The sequence below is a fragment of the Cupressus sempervirens genome, chromosome 1, assembly GCF_028749045.1.
Source record: "Cupressus sempervirens isolate cs-2001-9-10 chromosome 1, ASM2874904v1, whole genome shotgun sequence".
NCBI lineage: Eukaryota > Viridiplantae > Streptophyta > Pinopsida > Cupressales > Cupressaceae > Cupressus > Cupressus sempervirens.
In genome coordinates, this window is record NC_143118.1 from 157,986,580 (window position 1) to 158,008,235 (window position 21,656).

Here is a 21,656-nt window from a genome sequence, read left to right on the forward strand (position 1 = left end):
TCCTCACTTTGATTGAGGATGATGAGAATATTGCCAATGCTTTGTAATGTTTGGATACTTTTTACCTTGCTTTAGGGTCTATTATACAAATCCCTCTACTACTACCAATCTTTTTTTCTTGGGCCTTAGTGGTTGCAACAATATGGATGGAAGTGGGTCCAACATGGTGAAATTTTTAATTTTTTAGGTATTCCATTTTCTTTTCAAGCATCTTCTGTGGAGCTATGGAATGTTTTGCTTGCTCAAGTTGAGAAAAGTTGAAGTATTGGATCCCTAAGCCTCTCTCACTTGTAGGAAAATTTCAAATATGATCCAAAGTGCTTGTTGCTACTCAAGTGTACTATTATTTTTATTAGGCTTGCTCTAAAGCCTCATACCTTAAGCTCAAACATCTTCTTAGGGACTTTCTCTGGGCTTTTGATGCTACACATCATAGCTTTCACAGAGTTGTTTGGGACTTATGTTGTTTACCCAAAGATCCTAGTGGCCTTGGTTTACTTTCCACCTACAAGTAGGGGATAGAACTATCCATCAAGTGGATCATACATGCTCCCTATGGGGATGAAGCTTGGAAAATTTTCTACAACACTGCATTTTTCTAGGTCTTCTGGTTAACCATCTAACCTAGAAGGGGATTGGTCTTCAAACCCTTATTGTGACCTCTAAACCTATTCAGATTCAAAGAAATTTTTTTGCCAAGAGCATTTGAAATCCTAGGAAGCCCTCAAACCTTGGCTTCACTAGGTTGGTAATGGATTCAGAGATGGGATCTCAATGAACCAACAAAACCTTTAGTGGTTGCCCTTGTTTAATGCATAAGGTGTGCCTTTAGCCAAGATTCAAGGAGCTAGTGACTTGTGATTATTTTACAGGTGTATCAAAACACCCAAATATTTATTCTCTATGGTTAGTGTGAGCCTTCACTCATGGGAGGATCTACAGGTCTAGTATAAGCTTATCTATCTAGATCAACAAACAATTGATCTTCTAGTTTCTGTGGTTCCTCCCAATTTATTACATAAGCTTGGAAGTGGTACCCTGCCACTTCAATGACTAGTTATAAGCCCAAGCTGGGGTATTGGTGGATGGTGCCCCATCTTCTAATGGTTGATGCTCTCAACCAGCATTGGCATTTTCATTCTTCGTATAAGACTTGGAATCTTAGATTTTCCACTATCTATCATACCATCATAGAGCCAAAGATTTCTCACTTTTTTGAGTGTCTCCTTTTCTAGGGTTTGCCTTTGGACCCTTAGCTTTGACATTTGGGAGTCTCAGATCCTAGATGCCCATTTTGTGGTCAGCCTGAAAGCTTTCTATATAATTTTTGATTTTGTAGAAGAGCTCAGAATTACTAGCTCTATATTTATGAATTTTTTAAGCCTTTTCATCTAGAGCCCTTCACTTGGTATATGGTGGTTCTGGGTGATGCTCCTAGGCTCCCTTTTAGATATACCTAGATCTAGCATGCTTCTAGAATGGAGATATGTTTAACAATATGGAAAGATTGTAATGTTGTTTTATTCTCTCACAACATTCTTCATATTCATATTGCAATGTACTCTAAAGCACATATATGTAATAATTTCATGTTGTAAATTCAAGTACAAACTGACAAAGTCACACTATAAGTGGCTCACCTATAGGAGCTACTTGTTCACTAGGGAAATGTCCCTTGTACGGTTGCATGATTACCTCTAGATACTTCTTTTGGTGACCAGACTCCTCCCCATGGTTGTCGGTGAGGCCATAAAATTTTTGCTTGTTGCTCACAGACCCCTAGGTTATAGCCTCATCATCACTCTCCCAATGGTGGCTTTTGTGATGATCATTGCTTAGCCTCACATCCTTGGAGGCTAGGCTTGGGTGCTTCCCTAGGAGCTCCCCCTACTACCACTGATGAAAGTTTGCCATCTACTCATTATGAATCAAGTGGGCTTTGCCCCAGGGTAAAAGCATAGATCTGTGTCACCGTTTGTGATACAAAAACCTATTTTGGTCAAATCTCATTTCTCTATCAAAACTCAATTTTTTTCAAAAACTAAAAATACCCTTTTATAGATCTCAGATTCAATATCATCATTATAAAATTTTTTTAGTGTTTTGATTAGTTATAATATGTTATAATCTCAAATTATTATAAGTCGATATTTTAACATTTCAGAAGATGCTCTCTCAAAAAATGAAAAAAATAGTAAATCATATCAAAAAAATAAAATATTTATATTTATCACTAGAGGAGAGAATCCTCTTCATGAATATCTAATTTTTTTTCAAGAAGGTATAGATTTGATAGCCAAGTTTTGATGGGAGGAAAAAACTGTTGGATTCTGACAAGGTCGAACTTGAGTACTTACAACAAAGAAAATATACATCAAAAATAATTATTTCTTTTTTTGTTCACTAGCTATACATGTCATCTATAAAATATTTTCAAATCAAAACAAAAAAGAATGATTTGCACATACTCGTTTGACAGGAACTACATCCTATATTTTTTATAGTTAAAAAAGGGACTTCAAAATAAAATAAGATGAATAAATTCTTAGTCAAAAAAATTATAAAAATTATAGGCATAAAATTCATACAATTCTACACATTTAATTAGTTTACATCATCTTCATATTTTAACCACAAATACCATTTTTTTTGTCATTAATGTTGAACTATCACATTCTGATAGCATGTTTCTTTATAAAAGGTGACACAGGTTTGTGCTTTTACCGCCCAACTAGATCTCGTCATTACTCCTCCCAGGGTTAAAGAAGACAAAGGGGTTGATAAAGATATTGCTATTGCTGACTGTTGGGCTCCTCTTGAGCCAACCATTGACCCCAAGGATTTTTAGGGTTCTGATGATAAAGACCCTCCTTTGACTAGCATTTCTCTTGCAACTTGAAGTTTCATGTTTTTCCTTTATATGTTTTGTTGATGAAAAGTTGATTTTTGACCTTGGGCCGTTTGAACTCACAGGGTGATCTAGTATCCCTTGGCTCCTATTTTATGCATATGTATCTTTAATATTTTAATTAATGGAAAAGGCCTATTCATAAATTAAAAAATGTGGATTTTGAAAAATGTTATCTATCAAGTATTTTCTTGACTTTCATATCGTAGGGTTTGTATTTTGTGGGAATAATGTATGTAAATCTACCCACATTGTGTCAGTTGAACTCAAGGTGAAAAAGAGTTGTATGTGTTCCTCGTTAGTCTATCATTGTTGTCAAGTCCTATCAACTTTTGTTCCAAAAAGATCTTGTTTCTCTTAATGAAGTTCCAAATCACATGATTTGATTGGTCACTTGATTTTTAGGAACATTTTGTAGATTTTGGAGGAGAGTTCAATTATTTTTGGGACTTTTTCATGAATGATGGATTTAAGGAATACAATAGTTGTTTTTTGGTTGTAATGTCTCATAATTAAATTGTAAATTTAATAGTAAAATTGTACGTGCTTTCCAAACCTGTTGTCATAGTACCTCAATAAGTGCAAAGCATATTTGTGCATGTGAACTTGTTTACTTCTAGGTTGAACTAGGAATGTGCATCTAGTTGGAAATAGTGTGGGGAAATCCATAAATAACAACCCCTTAGTATTTTATGCATTTACTGGTGAGTTATATATTTATGGCCATGGTACAATTTATGGTTCACTCGTGAAACCTAACAATTTCTTAATCATATGTAACTCATGTTCTCCATTAGGTAATTATGGAATGAACGATGTTGAATGTTGTAGTTTCATGTCATCAGTAAGGGTTGTTTCATTATCATTTTTTTGTTTAGTATCATGACATTGGATAGGTAATTTGTGAATCTTGTTTGATATATCATTGGTTGTTTCTAGCAAAAAATTGAGGGTATCATGATAGATTTCAATATCTTTGTATTGTGGATCATTTCTTATTTTGTAGTGTAGTGCATTTAGAACATTTTTTTTATTGACATAGAAGTCATAATTGTTTCCTTATAACTTAGTTCTGCGTATCATAACAAGTTTAAGATCTTGTAATTTTCTTTGTAAAAGGTGTGTAATGCTTAAAATTTCTTGGGGAAACATATTGTATGACCACTATATTTATCTTATCCTCCTCTTTCATGTGTGACTTTTAATATTGGGTTCACTCTAGAAATTAGCAGTGCTTCTATGTTGGTGGAGTTTTTGAGGACATTTGGTTGTTTTCCAGGTCCATTTTATTTTCTATAGAGAATCAATGTAATAATTTTTCTACAAAGCATATAGAACATTTAGTGTTAGCTAAAAAAAATTGATCAACATTCATGTGTACCTTTCATTACATATGGTGCACATTATCACTGTTGATAATGTGTCAATGTGTTCTCTAAATTGTTTCATTGATTTGTAAAATATTGTTGTGAAAATTAGATGTTCTTGAAGAATAGATATTGTTGGTTGACTTGAGTTGATGAAGTTTTCATTGTTTTTTTTTATGCAATGTGAGTGGTACTTATATATATATATATATATCTTTTGAGTTCATTTATTCTATCTATGTTTATTGTAGAGGCAAAACAATGTCCAATCATTATTGTTTGAAGTTGTATTTCTTTGTTTCCAATTGAGTTTTGTTGTATCCCATGAAGGCTATGTTTTACTGAAATTTCCTCTTTGTGTCGATAGTAATATTTTTTTATTTTTCTCTTATTTTCATTTTTTTCTTTCAAAAACTATAAGACTAGGCTGCATTGTTGGAAGATACAGTTAGTATTAAGAAATATGTATTTTTTTTTAATTTTGAAAGTAATAATCTTGTAAACCATAGAAACTTAAATATAGTAAAGAAAGATGTAAAATTTGAAACAAAAGGACATGACTACGAAAGAGTATACTAAGGAATTCTATAAATTGGATATCAAATCTAGACATGTGGATGATGATGTTAATAAAATTGCAAGGTACATAAATGGATTGAGATCTGGAATTGAAGATGAAATAAGTATTGTGAAGTTGGAAAATGTGGAAAAAGCCTATCAATATGCCTTGAAAGCTGAGATCTTGACAAAGAAGCATAAAAAAAGAAAAGAGGTAGAGGTGGTAGATTCCAGAGAGGTAGAGGTACATCCTATAGAGAAAGTGGCAGATTTGGAAGTTTTGTGCAGGATAAAGGAAAATTTGAATGGAAGAATGATGACAAAGACAAGATTGAGTGGAAAGGTAGTAGCTCATACCGAGGAGGTACTGGATCTTACCAAGGAAGAGGTAATTCTTATCCTAGAGGTGCTTTTCATGGTAATTGTTTCAGATGTAGTAAAGAAGGTCATAGATCCTTTGAATTAGAAGCTTTGAAAGTGGGCAGAATAATAGAAATGATGTGATTCATGAAGACATTGAGAGTTCACCAAGTGGACTTGAGGCTGGAGAAAATCTGATGGTGAGAAGAACCTTATGTAATAACGGAAGCAATGAGGAACCTGTCCTTACAAAAAGTCTTTTCAAGACTAGATGTAAGATGGAAGGAAAATGCTGCAAGGTGATTATTGATAGTGGAAGTTCAACAAATTTGGCATCACAAGAGCTAGTTACAAAGTTGTAGTTGCAGAGGCTAAAATATCCCAAACTTTGTCATGTTTCATGGATCAAAGATGAGCATTAAATTTTGGTAAGTGAGCAATGCCTTATGAAGTTCAAAATTGGACATTATTTTGATGAAATTTTGTGTGATATTATGCCCATAGATTGTTGTCATATTTTGTTGGGTAGACCTTGGAAATATGATAGATATGTTGTGCATGATGGAAGATTGAATCAATATATCTTTTGGGTAAATGGGAAGAAACAAACATTGTTGCCTTTAATTGAAAGTCCAAATGAGGTCAATTGTACTGCAATAAAAGTTTGCATGGTTAATGGAAAGCAATTTGAAAAGGAAGTAAAGAAGGATCAAATTTGTTTTGCTATAGTTCCTAGAGGACCAAGTGTTTGTAGTAATGACCAAGTAGCAGAAGTTAGTAATAACAGAGTGACAATAGAAATTACAGAATTGCTAAATGAATATAAAGATATTGTTTTTGATGATATTCTTAATGGTTTACCTCTAGTAAGAAGCATAAGTCATTGTATGGATCTGATTCGTGGAGCTAGTTTGCTGAACAAAGTACCATATAGATTGACACCTATAGAGAATGAAGAACTTAACAAGCAAGTGCATGAGTTTTTGTAGAAGTGATTAATTAGAGAAAGTTTGAGTCCATGTGATGTACCTATTGTATTAGCACCTAAGAAGAATGGAGAATGGAGGATGTGTGCTGATTCTAGAGCTATTAACAAGGTCACAGTGAAATATAGTTTTCTATGTTGAGGATGGATGACATAATGGATTTTTTGAGTGGAGGAAAGTATTTTACCAAGATTTTTTTGAAGAGTGGCTATCATCAGATCAAAATCAAAGAAGGTAATGAATGGAAGACTACTTTCAAGACAAAAGATGGTTTATATGAATGGTTGGTTATGCCTTTTGGTTTCACTAATGCACCTAGTAATTTCATGGGGTTGATGAATGAAGTTTTCAAAAGATTCTTGAGTAAGTTTGTGATTCTTTATTTGGATGATATTCTAATATTCAGTAAGACTAAGGAAGAACATCTTGAGGATATTAGACAAGTATTGCAGAGGTTGAAAGAGGAAAAGTTGTTGATTAATCTAAAAAAGTGTTCTTTTATGCAAGAGGAGATTGTGTATTTGGGATTTGTGATTTTAGGTGATGGATTGAGGATGGATACAAAAAAGGTTAAATTAATTTTGGAATGGCCTATAGCTAAGAATGTGGGTGAGGTAAGATCATTTCATGGTTTGGCTAGTTTTAACAGAAAGTTTATAAAGAATTTTAGTTCTATTTGTAATTCTGTGACTAAGATAATGAGGAGAGATAAAAAGGAATTCAAGTGGACACATGGAGCTGATAAGAGTTTTGAGACTTTGAAAAAAAAGGTTGCTAAATAACCTATATTAACTTTCCTTGATCTCAACTATTTCAAGTTGAATATTATGCAAGTGGTAATGAAATTGGAGCTGGATTAAGTCAAGAAGGTAAGCCTGTTGCTTTCTTTAGTGAAAAGTTGAATCATGCTAAAAGGAAGTATTCTCTATATGATCAAGAGTTTTATGCTATTGTTCAAGCTTTGAAGAAGTGGAGACATTATTTGATTCCTAAGGAGTTTGTGTTGTATACTGATCACAAAGCTTTACAATACTTGGGAAGTCAACATAAATTGAATCAAAGACATATAAAGCGGGTTGAGTATTTGTAGAATTTTAAATTTTTCATTAAGCACAAGAGTGGAGTCACCAATAGATCTTCTGATGTATTGAGTAGAAGATGTTCTTTGTTGACTAAAATGAACGGTGAAGTTCTTGGTTTTGATGAAATGAAAGAGTTGTATGATGCCAATCCTGATTTTTCTAAGGTGTGGAGAGAGTGTAGAGCACCAAATCTAATAGATCACATAAGTAAGTATGAAGATTATTTCATTCAAGAAGGTATGTTGTTCAAAGTTATTTAGTTGTGTATTCCTAGAGGTTCTATGAGGTTGAATCTAATTAAGGAAAAACATAGTGGTGGATTGGCTAGACATTTTGGAATCGATAGGACATTGAGTTTGTTGAAAGAGAAGTATTATTGGCCACAAATGTATAAGGATATTCAAAAAATTTTAAAGAGTTGTGGAGTTTGTCAAGTTGCAAAGGAAGTGAGTCAAAATACTAGTCTGTATACACCTATTACTCTTCTTGAGAAGCCTTGGATTGATATCAGTATGGATTTTGTTCTTGGATTACCTAAGATAGTGAAGGGGTATGATTCCATATTTCTTGTAGTGGAAAATTTTTCCAAGATGTCTCATTTCATACCATGTAAGAAGAAATTAGATGCTAAGCATGTTGATGAACTTTTGTTCAAAGAGATTGTGACATTGTATGGATTACCAAGAAGCATTATTTCTGATAGAGACAATAAGTTTGTTGGTTATTTTTGAAAGACTTTATGGAAGAAGATGGTTATTGAGTTAAAGTTTAGTTCTACATTCCATCCGCAAATAGATGGATAGACAGAGGTTGTAAATAGAAGCTTGGGTAATTTTTGAGGTATTTAGTTTGGAATGAGCCAAGTAATTGGGAGATGGTATTGGCACAAGCTGAATTTGCATATAATAATGCTTTGAATAGGAGTACAGGAAAGACACCTTTTGAGATTGTTACTGGAATGAAGCCTAGAGGAGTATCAAATTTGAGAGATATTGCTAGTGAAGAAAAGAGAAGTGCTACAGGAGAAGAATTTTCTAATTTTATGAAATCTTTGCATAAGGAAGTGAAATTGAGGATAGAAAAAAGTAATCAGAAGTATAAGGAGAATGCTGACCGGTCTAGGAGACATCATGATTTTCAAGTTGGTGATGAGGTAATGGTTCATTTAAATAAAGGAAGATTTCTAGTTGGAATATATAGTAAGTTGAAGATGAAGAAGTTTGGGCCTTGTAAAATCTTGAAGAAGTTTGACAGTGGTAATGCTTATGAAGTTGAGTTACCTGATGACATGGATATCTCTCCTATATTCAATGTTGCTAATTTACACAAGTATCATGAATCAGATGATGAAGTTATTATATCAAAGGACTATCCTAAGAAGCATATTGAAGAAGTTGAACAAATACTAGATCAAAGAATTGGTAAGAGCACAAGAGGAAAATATTATTATGAATATCTAGTGAAGTAGAAGAATAGACCTATGGAGATGCTTCATGGATTTCTCAATTTGAGTTCGATTCAACTTAGGTTTTGATATTTCAATGATTTAGGAGAATCATTTCTTCCAACCCGAGTTGTATGATGTAGGAGCATCCTAGGTTGCACTACTATCCTACAAGTTTTTAGTTTTTATTTTACTATTGAAACTAGGTTCTATTGAGACCTCATTTTCTATTTTTTGGGTGCCTGTTGTAGATTGTGTAACTAATTTTCCATTATGAATGAAGGGCTATGCACCTCAAGGATTGAAGAGGGCCTAGATTAATATCTATTTTATGTAGTTCAAGTTCTAAGTCATTATATTTTGGGAGATATGGTGATTCTCCCAGAACATTGACTTCTTGTAGTTCTGCATGACAATTTTCTATACTCAACTTTTGGAATGGATGCACACTTTTCCTTGATGAATCCAAATTTTCACACTTAAGGGGGTTTAGAGGACCTATATATCTACCCACACTTCAAAGCATGAGTTCTAACTCAATCAGACCAAAGATATATTACCATTTTTCTTGAACATTGATTTCAAGATAGTTAATTGCTAATGCAGGCCGACTTGTGTATTTAATGTTACGTTTATTTGCATTTAATATTGACTTGTGGCTTCTCCATGTTATAAAATGAAATATAAGCCATTTTAGCTAGTATAAATAGAGTTTTAGGCTAGGAGCTATTGAATTCAAGAGTCAATATTTTTTAGATAGTCTTGAAGAGGATTGCAGAACAAAACTGGAAAGTGTGAATTTATTGTTGGTTCTTTGAATGTGAATGTATTTTGTATCTAATTGTAACCCAAAAGTCCTTATAGATGGGAATTTATGTTGAATATTTGAAGAATCAATGAAATTATTTTACTCTTCTTCCTCCTTTGGTTGTTGTTCTTTGTGCTTGCTTCCATTGTGTTAACTCTTGTAGGGTGGTTCAAAGAGCTAGGTGTGCCTTTGGCCCTAGTTTTCCTTGTTCTTCCTTGCATTAGTAAAATTGTAGATGAAGGATTTGAATGCAAATATGTTGAAGGGTACACAATGAGTTGAAGAAAGGTTTTTTGTTGGCTTTCTAAATATTTCAAAAAATAACAATTTTTTAAAGATGTTATTGACAACTTCTATTTCAGAAATCAACCCTGCATTGTAGCTATTCTCAAAAACTCCAAAATTATGTGCACATCTTACTCTATTTTTTGAAACTTGAAAAGAAGTTACTGGTTTGGAAATAAATATTCAATTATTTGGTAGATGAATTTTTCTAATTGAATAAGTTCAAATGTTGACTACAAGACTTGGAATCACAGAGTTTAAACATGGAATGGAGATGGATGTTGAAAAAGGAACTGAAATTGAGGATAGAACAAAGTAATTAGAAGTATAAGGAGAATACTGATTAGTCTAGGAGTCATCATGATTTTCAATTTGGTGATGTGGTAATGGTTCATCTAAAGAAAGGAAGATTTATAGTTGCAATATATAGTAAGTTGAAGATGAAGAAGTTTGGACCTTGTAAAATCTTGAAGAGGTTTGACAGTAGTAATGCTTATGAATTTGAGTAAATTGATGACATGGATATATCTCCTATATTAAATGTTGTTGATTTATACAAGTATCATGAATTAGATGATGAAGTTATTGTATCAAAGGACTATCCTAAGATGTAGATTGAAGAAGTTGAATAGATATTGGATCAGAGAATTGGTAAGAGCACAAGAGGAAAATATTATTATGAATATCTGGTGAAGTGGAAGAACAAACCTATGGAAGATGCTTCATGGATTTCTCAATTTGAGTTGGATTCAGATTAGGTTGTGACATCTCAATGATTTAGGAGAATCATTTCTTCCAACCCTATTTGTCTGATGTAGAAGCATCTTGGGTTGCTCTACTATCCTACATGTTTTCAATTTTTATTTTAATGTTGAATCTAGGTTCTACTAAAAATCCTTTTCTTGTTTTTGGGTTCCTATTGTAGGTTGTGTAACTAATTTTTCATAATGAATGAAGGGATACACAATTTAGGGATTTAAGAAGGCCTAGATTATAATCAATATTATAGAGAACAAGTTCTAACACCTTATATTTTGGGAGATATGGCTATTCTTCCAGAACATCAACTTCTGGAAATTTTGCATGATAGTTTTCTATGCTCAACTTTCGAAATGGATGCACAATTTTTTCCTTAATGAATCAGACTTTTCACACTTAAGGGGTTGTAGAGGACCTAGATATCTACCCAAAATTCAAAGATCAAGTTTTGACTCAATCAGAGCAAGGATATATCACAATTTTTCTCAAACATCGATTTCAAGATAGTTAATTGTTGATGCAAGCCAACTTGTGTATTTAATGTTAGGTTTATTTTAATTTAATATTTTTTTGAGAGCTGACTAGTGGCTTCTTCATGTTATATAATGATTTTTAAGACATTTTGGCTAGTATAAATAGAGTGTTTAGGCTAGGAGGTAGGGCAGTTAAGAGTCAAGAGTTTTTAGAGAGTTTGAAGAGGATTACAGAGTAGGACTGGAAAGTGTGAATTTGCTCTTGGATCTTTGAATGTGAATGTATTTTGTATCTGGCCATAGCCAAAAAGGCCTTATAGCTAGGCATATATGTTGAATATTTTAAGAATCAATGAAAGTATTTTACTCTTCTTTCTCCTTTGGTTTTTTTTCTTTGTTCTTGCTTCTGTTGTGTTAACTCTTTTAGGGTGGTTAAGAGAGTTGGGTGTGCCCTTGGCCCTAGTTTTCCCTATTCTTCCTTGCATTAGTAAAATTGTAGATGAAGAATTTGAATGCAAATTCATTGAAGGGTACACAATGAATTGGAGAAATGGTTTTTGTTAGCTTGCTAAATATTTTAGGAAATAACATTTTTTTAAAGATGTTACTGACAACTTCTATTTCAAAAATCAAGCCTGCTTTGTAGCTATTCTCAGAAACTCCCAAAATTATGTGTACATCTTACTCTATTTTTTAAAACTTGAAAAGAAGTTAGTGGTTTGGAAATCAATATTCAATTATGTGGTGGATTTTTCTAATTGAACAATTTCAAATGTTGACTACAAGACTTGGAATCACAGAGTTTAAACATGGAATGGAGATGGATTTTGAATAGTAGGGAGAAATTTCCAAAGTGCTACAGGAGAAGAATTTTCTGATTTTATGAAATATTCGCATAAGGAAGTGAAATTGAGGATAGAACAAAGTAATCATAAGTATAAGGAGAATTTTGATCAGTCTAGGACACATCATGATTTTCAAGTTGGTGATGAGGTAATGGTTCATCTAAAGAAAGGAAGATTTACAGTTGGAATATATAGTAAGTTGAAAATGAAGAAGTTTGGACCTTGTAAAATATTGAAGAATTTTGATAGTGGTAATGCTTATGAATTTGAGTTACCTGATGACATGGATATATCTCCTATATTCAATGTTGTTGATTTATAGAAGTATCATGAATTAGATGATGAAGTTATTGTATCAAAGGACTCTCCTAAGAAGAATATTGAAGAATTTGAATAGATATTGGATCAAGGAATTGGTAAGAGCACAAGAGGAAAATATTATTATGAATATCTGGTGAAATGGAAGAACAAACCTATGGAAGATGTTTCATGGATTTCTCAATATAAGTTGGATTCAGCTCAAGTTGTGACATCTCAATGATTTAGGAGAATCATTTCTTCCAACCTTGGTTGTCTAATGTAGAAGCATCCCAGGTTGCACTGCTATCCTGCATGTTTTCAGTTTTATTTTACTGTTGAAACTGGGTTCTGCTAAAACTGTATTTTTTGGTTTCTGAGTGCCTATTGTAGATCATGTAACTGATTTTTCATAATGAATGAAGGGCTAAAAAATTTAGGGATTGAAGAGAACCTAGATTAAAATCTATCTTCTAGAGATAATGTTCTAACTCCTTATAGTTTGGGAGATATGGCAATTCCCCTAGAACATTAACTTCTAGCAGTTCTACGTGACAATTTTCTATGCTCAACTTTCAAAATGGATGCACACTTTTCCTTGATGAATTAGATTTTTCACACTTAAAGGGTTGTAGAGGATACAGATATCTACCCACAATTCAAAGAATGAGTTCTAATTTAATCGGAGCAAGGATATATCATAATTTTTCTTGGACATCAATTTCAAGACAATTAATTATTGATACAAGTCGACTTGTGTATTTAATGTTAGGTTTATTTTCATTTAATATTTGTTGAGAGCTGACTTGTGGCTTCATCATGTTATAGAATGATCTATAAGCCATTTTTTCTAGTATAAATAGATTGTTTAGGCTAGGAGCTAAGGTAGTTAAGAGTCAAGAGTTTTTAGATAGTTTTGAAGAGGATTGCAGAGTAGAATTGGAATTTGCAAATTTGTTGTTGGATCTTTGAATGTGAATGTATTTTGTATTTTGGCATAACCTAGAAGGCCTTACAACTAGTCATGTGTATTGAATATTTAAGAATCAATGAAATTATTTTACTCTTCTTCCTCCTTTGGTTGTTTTTCTTTGTGCTTGCTTCCGTTGTGTTATCTCTTGCAGGGTGCTTCAAAGAGCTGGGTGTGCCCTTGGCCCTAATTTTCCCTATTCTTCCTTGCATCAGTACAATTATAGATGAAGGATTTGAATGCAAATCCATTGAAGGGTACACAATGAATTGGAGAAAATTTTTTTGTTGGCTTGCTAAATATTTCAGGAAATAACAATTTTTTAAAGATGTTATTGACAACTTCTATTTCAATAATCAAGCCTACTTAGTAGCTATTCTCAAAACTCCCAAAATTATGTGTACATCTTACTCTATTTTTTGAAACTTGAAAAGAAGTTAGTGGTTTGGAAATCAATATTCAATTATGTGGTAGATGAATTTTTCTAATTGAACAAGTTTAAATGTTGACTACAAGACTTTGAATCGTAGAGTTTAAACATGAAATGGAGATGAATTTTGAACGATAGGGAGAACTTTCCAAACATTATCACATATATGTAGTTCCCTATAGAAACTAAGAATGAATTGAATGCAATTCTTTGAATTTATACCCATAGACGGTGAATGAAAAATGGAAATATATTTACTTAGTTGACATTTGGGTAGTATTATTTTGGTTTTTGTTTCTAATATTGGTACTATCATTTATTGTCTTAAAATTGTATTCAACAATTCCAGGAGGTAATTCATCATCGCAACATTTCAATATTGATGAATGGTCGAGAGTTACTTCCATCTTTCTATTCAACTTATTGTATATATTATTTTCTTGTTTAACTAAACGTTTTGAAATAGTATACAAGCCACCAATGTGAACTCTATCATAGTGCAATTTTGCAATGTCATTGAAAGAAACAATCCAAGTACATGTGCCTTCACTATCTAAAATTTCAAAGCTGAAAACTTGGCCGCTACCTCTTTGGTTATTAAATTTTCTTATTTCTTCTTTTATTGTGATGCTTAGTTTGATTGTCCACCTTGTTTGATATGGATTTAAATCCTTTATTGGGATGATACTCTCAAGCAGTGGTATCTCCTTGTGAGATGTATGAATACCAAAATTTATTCTTTTATTTGGTGAAACAATTATTTTCTCTTCTAACATTTGTTCCTCTTGAGACTTGTATACATACTTGGGTTTCCCAATGATTTTCCAGTCTTGATGGATGATGTAAAGGCTGAAGATAATTATAGTCCTACATGATCAAGTTTAAATGTCATAGAATTAGTAATATTTTTTAGATATAAATAAAAGTGAGTGTATATAGTAGTGAAGTATGAAAATTAAAATGCCTCCCTAGAATCCCCTCTTGCCTAAGAAACATAATTTTTCAATGATACTATAGATTATATTCTAAGTGTGACTAAGAAGAAAAGGTCATTGGATTTCTCTAGAAGAATTGCTAATTACGTATGATCACTGTCCAATAAAACAATCTTGTATCGATCCCTGTCATCTTGAAAGATAGTGATCCTCTTGAATGATATGATTTAAAGGATTGGATTTGATACCAAATCTCCAATATTCATGGATCATATAGCATTGGTAATCAATATTTCTTCCATTTTAATTTCCTAAAACAAGAATCTCTAGTCTTATATTTTTTAAAGGTTTCAAATTTTTCTATAGTTAGCATTATAGGTGTACAAGTAAAGTGATCATTACATATATATTGGTATACTTATTTGCATGTATAGTCATATGCATATATTGAACAATCATGATAAAAGGGAATATGTCAAAAGTTGATGCTTAAATATAGGTATGTAGAAAGCGGTATATGAGAACTTCAAGTAAATTTGTTTAAGTCCTAAATGAAAATTTAAAAAAGTGTGACTGGTAACTCCCTACTTTTTTTGTCACTCTTTCATTTTTAGAAGTAGACCTCACCTTGTTTGACATTGTGTCCTATAAAGTATTTGATATCAAAGATCAAATACATGAAAAATTAGTGGGATAGACATGCATATGGAAAATAACATTTCATATAAGCATATTAAAATTTAAAGGTAATGATTGAATGCCATTGTAAATTACATACATAAGGAGATTAAAATATGAAATATCTAATGATAACTTATAGTAATTGTGGTTCCTTCATCGCTCAAGTTTATGGTCGGTGTATGGTTGGAATTTTTTGAGATCAATTCTATCGACATAGTAACTTGAATGAATAGGAAATAAACATTAAAAAACATGTCATTAAATAGAATTAAGATTTTTTTAAATTATTTTTATTCAAGCTATATTTGGGCTCATCAACAATATATAGAAAAATTAAAAATCAATGAGAATTTTTTTTTAAAAAAAATATTTAAAGGTTTTTCTATGTTTAGGGATGAGGAAGTTGGACATAGACACCAGTAAAACATCATATGTAGCTTAATGAATTCTTTGTATGTGATTGTTGAATAATGACAACTAACATTTGAAGGATTTGATCAAAACAAATCCACAAAGCTCAAAGAATACCTATATGTAAAAACCTTTCATAGAAGCAAAAGACTAGATGATGCAAGGGTTTTGCTCTGAAAATATGAAAATTGTATTTTTAGAAATGAAAAAGATGTAAGATAATTACAAATGGTCTATCCTTATGGAAGGAGATCAAAACCCAACAGGTTAACCTAAAAGGTAAATGTTATTTAATAATTAACAATTAATTATTAAATGAGAATGTAAAAGGTGCATAGATTTTGATCAAAACAAATCCACAAATCTCGAAGAATACCTACATGTAAAATACCTATCTTAGAAGTAAAAGATAAGAGGAGACTAGGGTTTTGGTCTAAAAATTTGGAAATTGTATTTTCAATAATAAAAAATATGTAAGATAATTACAAATGATTTATCCTTATAGAAGGGGATTAGAACCCAAAAATGGTAACCTAAAAGGTAAATGATATTTAATAATTACTAATTCATCATCAAATGAAAATGTAAAATGTGTATAAAGAAAAATTTTAAGAAGAGAGAAAAGGTAATTTAATTAATGAAATTAAATTAACCTTTTTCTCTAAACTCCCACTTAATATGAGCAATAATGTAGCTACAAACAATGTAAGGAAACTACAATGCTAAAACAAACTTGGGTCATAGCAACAAGGCTTGATGAGGTACCCAATCACAATCAAATCTCTATGAAATAGAGAAATGGAGAAAACCAAGTGGGAAAAACTCTACTCCAAAAAGAGATAGAAAAAAGATGAAAAAATAAAACATCTCAAGAGAATCTCTCAAGACCATAAGTACAATGAAAGCCTCCATAATAGAAGATTGAGACTCCATAGCCCCACCTAGAATGGTAGAACTCCTATGTTGATGAACATACCAATGTGGATCCAATATGAAGGAAATAAAGGTAGTGGACAAGGATGATAAAAGCCATGTATGTAAGGTATACCTGGAAGTCCTAGCTGATGCTCAGAGGAGAAATCATGAGTATCCTAAAATAGAATCACCAATGGAGGTGGAATAACAAATGTGTTGAATCTGTCATCTGAGAGGAGATTTGTGTCCATTGATATATCCTCAATAACTATAGTAGGTGGCTCAATGAATAGAGCTACAATATTAGGTAATATTGAAGAGTAATCCTATGTAAGAGATGGAATCTGAACAAGAGGTGGAGGTGCAGAATTCACAACACTAGTCTCAGGAACAACACATAAGTCCAAGTGACTTGACTTCGCCTCAGTAGACTTTCATGAAAAAAGAGAGTGACTCTCTAATAATGGAGATGGTAGAACAAAATATGAGAAGGAATATAGGTGGGAAGTATGATCAATAGTTCCTATAGCAATAATATTGCATGTCCCACTATCTCTTATGTGCACTGAATCTTGTGCAAACTCATCTATCTTCCTTGTCCCACTATGTGTAGTTCGCTAAATATAGAGAAGGTTAGAGAACAAAGATGGAACACAAAGTTCATCATGAGCTGTGAGTGCTAGAATTAATCTAAGACTCTATAGAATGAGATATTTAAGTCTTCTCCTTTGTCATTGAAGATGACCGAGCTACCAATGCATGATTCTATGAGCCTATAAGAGAATCCAAATGAGAGATCTTATCTTGCTCTCGAGTTAACCGATCACAAAAACCTTAAAGGATGGCATGAAAAATCTATTACCCAAGGCATCTTTGATGGAATAGAAGGTAGAATAAAAAATTTGAAAGTTTCCACAAAGCTTAGAAAGAATCAAATAGATATGCTTAGTGTCAGTCTTCGTCTTCCCACAACCCTCCAATAAAGATCTCAGTTGTTTGAATTTCATCAAGAAGTCCTTAATGGAAGGAAAATAATTTAGTATAAGTGAGGTAAGCTCTACCTCAATCTAAAGTACCCTAAACTCATTAACTGTACAAAACAAACCTTCAAGCTTGGTCCATATAGCTAGACGGCTATTGCCCCATCAAGATGAAGCTATAGACTATTAGAGACTTGTAAGCAAATCAATCCGATTGCCTCATCCATCTTGTTTCTATGCTACATGACCTCAAAATGCCTTTTTAAAATTGGCTACACTACATCTAAACAAGATCACAAGACTTTTGACCAAAAAAGTCATACCATCAAGGTCTTCCATGTGTGATAATTATGAGGGGTCAAAAGTTCTAGGGAAGAAGAGGTCTCAACCATTGTTTTAGAAAGTGTTGAACTATTTTTGAAAAAAATTATGGTTTACTGATGTAAATAACATAAATAATAATAAAAAACAACTACCCACAATACAAAAACCAAACCCCAACTACTAGAAGGAATATGTAAATGTGAGAAGAGAAAAAAAGATTTAGTTATGAATCATGAATACCTATTTTTTTGTAGGCCAAAAAATTACCAAATGTTGAAAGTACTATTTCCACTCAATGTTACTCCAAACTAATATCATATTTGGAAAGTACACAATAAATCAAGCACTTTTTTAAAAATAGGACTGAAATATATGTCCATATGAGCTCAAAAAAAGCCTTTGAAGTTGCAAAAATTGAGATTTGCAATTTTTAGAAAACTTCAGAAATAGAGATTTGGTGATGCTAATCAGATTATCAAAATTTACATGACATAGCCTTTTATGCCATAGCCACACATCATCAAGTTTTACAATAAGACAGGTTGCATTTTCCATATCTAGATAAAATAGATTACTCCTAGTTTGGTCACCTTTTCCTATCAGATTTCCATCAGTGTCATAGATTTTGGCAATTTTGTTTCCAACTTCTACTTTGCAACCTATGTTGCCTAATTTTGACACACTCAATAGATTATAGTTCAATCCTTCAACATAGTATTCATTATCACATGAAATTTTCTCTATAAGTTTAATGGAACCTTTTCCTTTGATTTGACATGGAGCATCATTTCCAAATCTAAAACTATTTCCATCATATTGAGTAAAGGTTATAAACTTACTTTTATCTCCTACAAGTGATGTGAGCATCCACTATCTATGATCCATTTATCATTTTTGTTCACACAGGTTACCAGGGTTATTGCCTCATCTTCATCTGACTCATCCTTTATGGCTACATAGACTACCTCATCATCATTTTCATCAGAGTCCTCTTCTTTAGCAATGTAGCACTTTTTTCCTTTATCTTTGTAATCTCCACTATCATCTTCTCTTCTATTCTTGTTCTTCTTACCTTCTCTAAAGTTCTTTTTCTGAGTGTATCTTGCAGCAATATTTCCTACTTCATTGCAATTAAAATATATGATAGGTAGCTTACCTTTGAATTTTCCTTTGCCTCTATGAAATATTCTGGCCAACAATGCTTCCAATTGTTTCACATCTTCCTCATATGTGATGATATCACTAGATGCATATTTTACCTTTTTCTTCTTCTTCGATTTCACCTCTTCAGTGTCTTTCAATATCAGCTTGGCTTTGAAAGCAGATTCAAGATTCTCAAGTTTGTAGTTGTCAAAGTTGTACAACTCAAATGTAGTGAGTCTTCCTACTATTCCTTCAAAAGTTAGTGTGTTTCCTGGTACACATCTTAACTCTTGTATGGCTGAAACTCTAATAGCATAGATGGGGAGCAAAGTTCTTAGGAATTTGCTATTGATAGTATCCTCTTCTAGATGACTACCCAAACTTCTTATTGCACTTGCTACTTCTTTCATTCTAGAGGCATATTAAGCATCATTCTCACCTTCCTCCATTTTCACGTCATCAAACTTTCCTTTGAGGCTTTCTCTTTTTTCTCTTTGGACATTCTGATCTCCTCCATAAATATCAATCAAATCTTTCCACATTTTGAATGCAGAGTCACATCCTTTGATATCACCAAATTCGGCATAATTGAGGCCAGACGCAATCTCTAGCATTGCTTGATTGTGCTCCTTCTTTTTCTTCATATATTTTGTAGTGGGTACAACTAGATCAACATGTTCTACTTCAATTGAGGTTTGTGCATGGTCACCTATTGATCCAAGATGCAGCTTCATCAACCTTTTCCATGTAGTGAAGTTATCTCTATTGAGCTTGCGAACTTCTCTCTTAGACATCTTAATCTTCCTACTTCTAGCACCTTCAAACTAAATCAACAGATGGCTCTAATACCAATTGTTAGAAATGCTTTAGAATAACTGGGGGGTGAATTAGTTATTCAAGGTCCAAATGTCCGAATAAAATTTTTTCATCAAGTAAAATGAACCTATTAAATTGTTCATGCATCCTAGCTAAAACTTTCCAACTTAACAAGCTACTGAAAAATCAATATGCAAGCATAAGACATGACAGATCAACACATAACATAGTTATTTATGTGGAAACCCAATTTTGGAAAAAACATGAAGAATCCTTCTAAATTCACCAAAAAATGGTTTACTTAAAATTTTATGCCTCCAACTCATCATCCTTATCCTCCATCTAGTTTACAAAATTCAAGGTAACAAACTTGTTGGCTTAGTTTTGGTGAATCTTTGACTTTTCAAGTAATGTAGCAGCTCAACACTATTGAAATTGTAGTGCTCAACACATACTATGTTACTCAGCACCAACTACATTTTACTAAATCTCAGCACCTAATATAGGTTCACTTGGCATCTACTAAATTTTTTTATGCTTGACACCTATTACTTTACTTGGCTCTTTCTATATCATTCGACACACACTAGATTTTTCTTTTGCTTAACACTAACTGAAAAATATGCTTGGCATGTACTAGCTTTCTTGACACCCACTAATTAATTTAGTCAAGCTTTGTAAAAAACCTTGTTACAACTTATACTTCTAAAGTTTTTAAGTGTGGCCAACCTCTATATCTTCAAGTATACTATCAATATATCATTTTATCATAGTCTTAATTGATCCTTGTACTTCATTACAAAATCATAACTCAACCTTTCCCTTAGGTACTTTTGTTACATCTTGTTGATTAAATCCTCTCTATCAATCAACTAAGTGATAGTACTTGGGTCTTATAAGCATTTGTCATTCCAGCAAATAGTAGATTTGACATCAGTGACAAAACAATGATTGAAACACAAAATAATGATTGAAAACATTCTTTATCAACCATCTCTCAATTTGCAACAATATTTCTACTATGATAATGATCTTTTCAATCAAATTCCAACAATCTCCCTCTTTGGTATTGATGGCAAACCAAACTGATCAACCAAGTTATCAAAATGTTAACTAGGTTAAAATAGTAAGTCAAATGCCAAAAAGAAATTGTGTTACCATTGTTATTTTCATCAGCTTTCATATTAGCTTGCATATCTCCATCTTTGCTAATACATTGTCTTCTCTTGTTGCTCTACTCGCTCTCTAATTGATCTCTGAGTTGTGATTTCCTTTTCTTCTACTATTCTCCCCCTTTAAATTTGCTACTTCTCCCTGGTATCTAATCAGTTTTGCTCTTGGCTCTTACTCAACTACTATTTCTCCCTCTTACATCTTGTTCCTTTAATCAGTTTTTGCTATTCTGATATTAGTTACTTCTTCCTCTATCCATTTGATTCTGTAGATTTGATCATTTTTTGCTATTTCTCCCTCTTTGACAACAATGCTCAAGACACATTATTTCAGCATCTTATCATGCAAGTATAGCATTTGGAAGGAACTCCAATTTCTCCCTCTATCACCTTGTTTATAACTAATTTGGAACTTTAGTACTTTGATTACTTCAGGAAAAATCCTAAAGTATCCTTTGCATCAATTTGTAACTTTTCAATAATTAGCTCATTTGATGCAAGATTGTCTTGCTATTGCTCAAATAGCCTTGGATAGGGGTATCACCCCTAACTTACGTCTAAGATACTCAAATGCATCTTTAGGTAATGCTTTGGTGAAGATGTCAATAATTTGTTCCTTTGAACTGACATATTCCATCCTCACTTGCTTGTCTTCCAACAATTCCCTAATATAGTGATACTTAATTGCAATGTACTTTGTTTTGGTA